Source organism: Coptis chinensis, chromosome 7 (assembly GCF_015680905.1).
Source record: "Coptis chinensis isolate HL-2020 chromosome 7, ASM1568090v1, whole genome shotgun sequence".
In the NCBI taxonomy this organism is placed as follows: domain Eukaryota; kingdom Viridiplantae; phylum Streptophyta; class Magnoliopsida; order Ranunculales; family Ranunculaceae; genus Coptis; species Coptis chinensis.
The window spans coordinates 16,710,479-16,717,948 of record NC_141462.1 but is presented as its reverse complement, the minus strand read 5'-3'; the positions used below and the strand labels follow the sequence as shown (position 1 = coordinate 16,717,948).

Below are 7,470 nucleotides of genomic sequence, written 5' to 3'. Positions count from 1 at the left end.
AATTAAGTCGGTTCCGATTCCGATTTCGGTTTCTTATCGGGTTATATATTTTTATTGCTAAAATTATTTTTTTTTAGTTATATAACCGATATAAAAGATGGTTTACGGAGGCTATAACACTTGTCATCGATATTTTTGTCCTCTCATAAGAAGTAATGGTCATAAATTCAATAATCAGAAAATTGGGTATAGGTACACAGACGCAAATTTCTTATGTTCAGAGGAAATAACAAACTTTTTTTTTGTTTTTCCTCTATAGAAACTGAAATTTGACATCTGTCTCAAATTTGAGGCTGACTTTTACAATTTTGACCTCTTTTATTAGTCCCAACTAAAGAAACCAACTACCAACAAAAAAAAAAAAACTTAACTAAATCGGTTACCAAAAAGAGTAGTGGGTTAATCAAAATAACTAAAATTCATCCAAAATCTACAAATTTCCAATTAAAAGTGAGATGAATTTCTAGAGAGACCAAAACAATATGGAAAACATCAACTTCAAAAACGGAAAAAATGTATGTTGATTACAACTAATTTCAATACAGCTTTAACAATTTAAAATGCATCTCGATAATTTTTGAATATCATGTTTAAGCTTTGTTTGATGTAATTCAAATTGTGAAATTGTGAAAGGACAAATGGGTTTTTTTTTTTTTAAGACAATTGTATTATTTGATTGCAAAGACATCTTGGAGCAATACACACGCACCCTTGCCCGATGAGTGGCCTCGATTGACACACACACCTACAAACTTTGCGACATTAGATTTTCATATTATTTATTTGTGGAAGAAATTGGCAGTTACAAATGAAAGGGTAAAAAGGAGAAATAAGAAGTTTTAAAAACAGTTAATACACCCAAAAAGTGACATGTTGTTAAAATTGGAGTAGAATCAAAAGATAATATTGGTCTTTCTCTAGACAAAAAACACACTAAAGAAAGTGTCTAGAGCCCAATTTCTAGATTCAATAATAATATTTGAAAGTTATCTAAAAATTTTAAATACATTCTCATACATTATAAGCATGTATATATTTTAAATCGAACATATGTATATTATACTATACGTAATGCGTTATATATAGAATAAATATCATATGTACTACAATTGTTAGTTAGCATTGCACGTATTCGTTATCTAACACTATACCAAAACAGGATATTCTTAACAGCAAAGAACCGTTTACTAAAATTATTTGTAACGGTTTATTTCCGTAACTGTTTGGGCGTTATTAATATGTTAAGTTATTTACTTACGGTTTTTATCCGTTACAAATTCTTTTTAGTAACAGTTATTTAGCGTTACTAAAATTAATTACTAACGGTTTTCTAAACTCAATCGCATTAAATATTTTCAAAATTAGTAACAGTTTCTATCAATTTCTAACGGTTTGTACATGTAGCTTAATGAAAATATTAGTAACGGTTATGAGAAATTAGTAATGCTTTTTCGTGTAGTATGTGTTACTAATTGAATTATTTACTAACGGTTTTTGCACCATTTCTAACGTTTTTCCTACTTTATAAGTGTTACTTAATGAAGAGCTTAGTAACGTTTTTTTGCCGTTACAAAACAATTTCATATTGAAAAAAAATTAATTTTCTCGTGCCACACGTTTACCACTTTCACCAATCACCTGCATAAAATGCCCCCATTTATTTTGAAAATTCCACAAAAGTTACCAATAAACAAAAAACCTCACAAATACATCCAATCAAGTAATGCATCTCTTTTATATTACTACAAATCACAACCAAAAGTCATACACATAAAGAACATGCAAATTCGAAATTTGATGCACAAAGAAATAAACATTTAGATTTGTCGGGAACTCATCCTCTTTTTCTTCGACTATCTAGGCCTCGACACTCCATAAATCTTGAGTCCCGAATAAGATAAATTAAAATATGTAAGATGTACAAAATGAAAGAAACATCCATACCTAAATTCAGTGAATGCTAATTTCAAGTCTAATTCCAAATATTACCCAAGTACCTCAAAAACTTTCCAGCCAAATGATTTTTGGAAGACAAAACCTATATGAGCGATAATGCCATAATCATACTATTTAGTATTGAAACAATTACCAAATATTAAGCTAAAGTGAAAAGTCTATTACAACTAAGAACGTTAAAAAAAACATCCCAGCCAGCAAGGTGTTTGACCACTGACTAGTGTTTAACTAATGTAGTAACAACTAAACTTTTCTTATTTAAAGGACCCTGGTAGAACAACAACCAATACACCCTAAATAGCATCTTAATACATTACTAGGCCACAACATACCATTGTGTGTAAGCCTGCATAGTACACAATGTTGGCACCTGAACAACATCCTATACGATAACACTTTAATAAATCACAAACAACTTCCACCCAAGTCTTGCACGTTATTTAACTTTGAAGGAAAAAAGAAATAGAGGTGATCCACAAAATGCATAAACACTTGTTTGTTGAAAGCTAAAAAAGGTGTTAATGTTACCCCATCAACAATTCTCTTCACTACATTAATTAGTGGTACCCAAAATTTTCTCTTAACTTTCAAGACCTAAATTAACATCAATAACCATCACTATCTCACCATAATCAGCAAAACAAATAACAAGAATTTTACACACCTTTAGTAGCAAATTCCCAATGTTGAGTGAAAACTGTCCAAGACACCGCTATCCTCCCTCCTCCGCATGGGACTAGCACTTCAAACCAATAATACTGATTATCAGCAACAAAGAAAAAGGCCCTAGTTTGAAGGATCTTTTTTATCTCAATAATATTGATATAAGCATGACATCCTCAATAAGCTAGATTACGTTTTCATGACACCCATTTATCACAATTTATAATTTTCCTTTTTGAAGGTAGAAATCCGATTTCCTACCAAGCAAAGGTAGCTTAAAAACCCAAAATCAGTATGCATACCTATGTTACATGGACAAGCCATTTTAAAAGACTCGAGACCAAACACAATTCAGGAATGGAGATCACACAAATTCAATATCGAATTTCATAATCTGAAGACAGAAATATAATTAAAAAATAAAAAACGAGCACAACTAGAAGCAGAAAATCTGCCCATTTTCAAAAAACCACCAAAGTAATCGGAATTAATAGAAAAAAATATAAATATAAAAAGAAAAAAAAAGTCGTTTTTGCTGCGAACCACAATTATAATACTGAACAAAGAGAATAATATACATAACCTTCACAGTAATCGAGTAAACAAAAGAAAGAGAGAGGTTAGTTTACTGAAAAAATCGCCAAATTTAAACGGCAGTGAAGCCCTATGTAATAAAAGGAAAACAAGAGGATTACACAGTATTTACGCGACAATGAGAGAGGATTACACAGTATTTATGCGACAATGAGAGCAGCGGAGAAACATAGTGTACTTGCGATGGCAATAATACAACGATATTCTGACAGATTGCAGTGCAAGCTTACATTATTTCATGAACATATTGTTTCTGGACCACATCAAATAAAACAAAAACAACAAAAAGCAATAATTTCCACTCACCCCAGCTCAGAGAGCTTCAAATGGGCTTCAGCGTAGTCTGCAAAGAAGGCATCCTCATCTTGAAAGTCTACAAAAATCCATTATAAATCCACCTAGAGAATAAAAACACACAACATATTGATCAGCATAGACCATTCAAAACAATGGAGCACACAATAGATGGAAAAGAAATAAGCAAAACTCAATCAAAGAAAAAATTATCTCGAAGCCGAAAAATTCTTACTTGAAATAAGAGTTATCAAAGATTAGGGGGTTGATAGTCCAGGGCCCTTCAAAACCAGAGCGCTCCTTGTGGCACCTTCCCTATTGGATACATAACATATATGTAAACAAAATTCAGGAAATAACAAACTAATTGTTACAGCACAGGAAGCACAATTGCTTCAATCACAACAGTAATTTCCTTTGATTAGTTCCTAACCCCAGATCACTTTTTAAAAACAAAACGGGAACATATAAACAAACAAACCGATCCTCTAAAATATTCAAAAAAAATTAAAGAAAGGATTCCCAAATCAGTAAAATACTACTTAGTACAACTTGTGGCATCTTTAGAATGGCCTCTCAACTCCTTGACGATTGAAGGTGGCTGGGAGATGCTGCAAATTGTTAACACTACTAAAAAAAGGGCTTATAAGCTCAGCTAAAAGGTGAGATGTTAGAGTTTTTATCTCGGTTTTCTAGGAAAAAACAACCGAGGTAAAATCCACCGAGGTAATAGAGTTCTACAAAACCGAGATAATAAGCTACTAAATTATCTCAGAAGTCTGACATCTTATCTAAATATATTATCTCGGTTTTCTAAATAAAACCGATATTATATAGAATAAAACGGAGATAAATTGTTGATTGAAACCAATTAGTATCTATTGAAACCGAGATAATATCAAAAAATAACCGTGATAAATTCTTTTGGAAAAGGAGATTGTTGGACAACTTTTTATCTCACCCTTTGTCATTTTTTGTTGGTATTGCTTATAATAATTAACCAGAAAATAAAAACCTGTCCCAAACCACCACATTCCCTTTCATATTCATAAACATCAACACCAATTAACAAAAGCAACCCAACATAAATAAATTCTTTGAAGAACTTATTTCATTAAGATAAGAAAGAACAATGTCGAACATGAACATAACTTTCAAAAAGTACTAGTGATCAGTCAATTATTTATAGAAACTCAAATATTGTATCAATTACTATTCTTCGAACTATAATAAGACATTTTTTAACCTTTCTCTATATATGCAGGAAAGGAGACAGATGGTTCCTGCTGAATTTCCTACTCAAAAAAAAATTTGAGAATCCACAACTCCCAAGGTATATATTCACGTCGGTCATCAGCTGTGAAAAGTTATAGGCTCCAAGACTCTCTTCATCAACTTTAGTAAGTGGAGACGAATATCCAAGATGGTCCTGATCCATAAGAGAAACATCATTTCTAACAAACTCATCCTGTACTAACTTCTGAAAGAATGACCAATGTTTATGCTCAATCCAGTTCCATCATTGTACAACAGACTTATGCTAGAGGAGTCTTCAGTCAATCTTTCCTTTGAAAATATATCTGACAGGAAATCCCGAGGGAATCGGTCATTGATGTCAATAAGAATATCTCCACGCTTTGGCAACCGAGGACTCAACTTGAGGTGCATCTTTAGTGGAGGCCCCCGCCTCGAAACGTAATTATTTGATTGCTCAAGAATCATTACTATGTGTGTCACCGAAGCTATATATCTCACCCCAATGAAGCTCGGTAGGATAGATGTAGGGTCCTCACATTGCTTAGAAGTTACTTCTAAGCAATAGAACCACACAATAAGAGAGAATAGAAACAAAAGAAGAATGGCAAAAAAAAAAATGAAGGGTTGAACAAGTATAAAAAAATGTTGCAATAGTGACCTTACCGTAAACTTTGGCAACCGTGGTCCCGCTACTTCACGAATCTCCATCTTTCTTAAACCAATCGACCTAAGAGCTTAAAAACGTTGTTAATAAATAGACGCTTTTGTGCATTTAAAATAATATAATAGAGATAGGAATTGTAGAAATAACATTTGTCTTCACGTAGACGATGAGGCACCATTGACTCTCAGCTTGACTTTAAGTCATAGTTCAAAGTCAACAATATAGTTCACTAATTGCAATTCTTGAGCCCATTTTAAAACTGATCAACCTCCGGTCGAACCTAAAGCCAGAAATAAAAACTGGGATGTTTTCCATGAAAATAAGAACATCACTGTATACATTCCACCCGAAGTTTGGACAATTACCAAGAACCTCTTGCAGTTCCTTTGCGACCGCAGACACGCAGACCGGACCGGATCAAGGCCCAACCAAATATACCTTCCTATAATCATATAATTGAACAACAGCTTGAGTCCTAAGAAGGTAAGTTTAAAACCAATCAGTAGTTGCTATTAACAGTGAGAAGAATTACCTGATAGAGCTCGTCTGCAAAGAAGCCAAAACATGATCTGCAATATCTATTTTTGCTAGTTCTGTGGTTGGTCGTAGAAGAATACGAGCGACATCAAGAGCTACATTACCCTGAAAGTTGAAACAATTTATACATGAATGAGGCATACACTACTATATAAGTAAGTTGGTCATTTAAACCGTAGGTGTGGAATGCAAAGTCCACAAACAAAGTCTTGTAGTAACATACCTACACCACTATACAAATCTTGGCCTCTTACTACTCACTCGCCTATTACTATCACGTTCACAAAAAAAAAAACAATAAAATTGGAAAAGGAAATAAAAAGGTACACCTGTAGCAATGCACACCAAAGTCTTCAATCTTATTCAAAGGAATAGTCCGATACTCAAACAGTTCACCTGGAGGCTTGTACTCTTCGGATAAGTCCTAAAAGCACCAATTTCAACTTTCCCAGCAGAAAAAGTCCTCGTTGGATCAATAACAACAGACTAAAAATGGTTCCCGAAATTGCGATTAAGCATCCGAGTCGAAACATCAATACCGGACAACCAACACCCATATCCCGGATCACGAATGATACCAACCCACAACATTCTCCAGTCGCCCGGCCTAACATAAAAAACAAGTATGTATCTTAAGATTAACCAAATGAGGAAAAGGCAAACAAGTAGTAATCTTTTAATTGGCAAAATATATATATATATATATATATATATATATATATATATATATATATATACCTGTTTATTAGTCTGTGAATAATCAACCATATACTCATAAGCATCAACTTGAGCATTAACTCTAGTTTCAGTCCCTTCAACAGGTAAAGCAAAAGCATCCATAACAATAATAGCTTCCCCATCCGTTTTCCCTTGCATTAAACCCATTATCTCAATATTCCCACCAGATCTCGCATGAACAACCATCTTTAACAAAGCAAGTGCCGATATTTTGACACGTTTGAAATAATGTGGGTCATTTGTCCACGGTTTTTCTTTACGAATTTGGTGCGGGCTGATTCGTCAGTAGTGGTATATTCGTTAAGTAGGGAGAAAGCCAGCCCCGGTACATATGCACAAACAACCTTCAAAACACAAGCGACTTTATTAGGAAAAAGTTCGATATATACATACATATTGTAGTATAGTATCAAGAGAATCCTCACCCAAGAAATAATTTGTGCATCATGTCCTCGTTCTTTTCATTGTTTAACGCCTTTGCAAAGAAGATCTCTCGTTGTTGATCAAGTGAGTTTGAAACTTTTATGAGTAATGTGACAAGTTGCAGACCCACCAAAGAAGCAACCTAACCATAGACACTTGGAGGAGAGCTGCAATGGTTGCACAGGACGTAGATTTATCCTCTTCCTCAAAATCGAAATAACAAAAGGCAAACAATTCTTGTCACTCCTTTAGTTTCCTCGTTAGATGGTAAACTACAACACACAGCCAGCTAAAGTGATTTATTTGTTAATTTTTCTAAAAACAAGTACGATATCCTTTTCATT

At 33.5% G+C, this 7,470-nt stretch overlaps 1 pseudogene; it reads right to left on the bottom strand.

Annotated features, from left to right (window-relative positions):
* Positions 1-5,681: 5,681 nt before the first annotated feature.
* LOC147486287 (COP9 signalosome complex subunit 5b-like) lies at positions 5,682-7,151 on the bottom strand (annotated as a pseudogene).
* Positions 7,152-7,470: the final 319 nt, after the last annotated feature.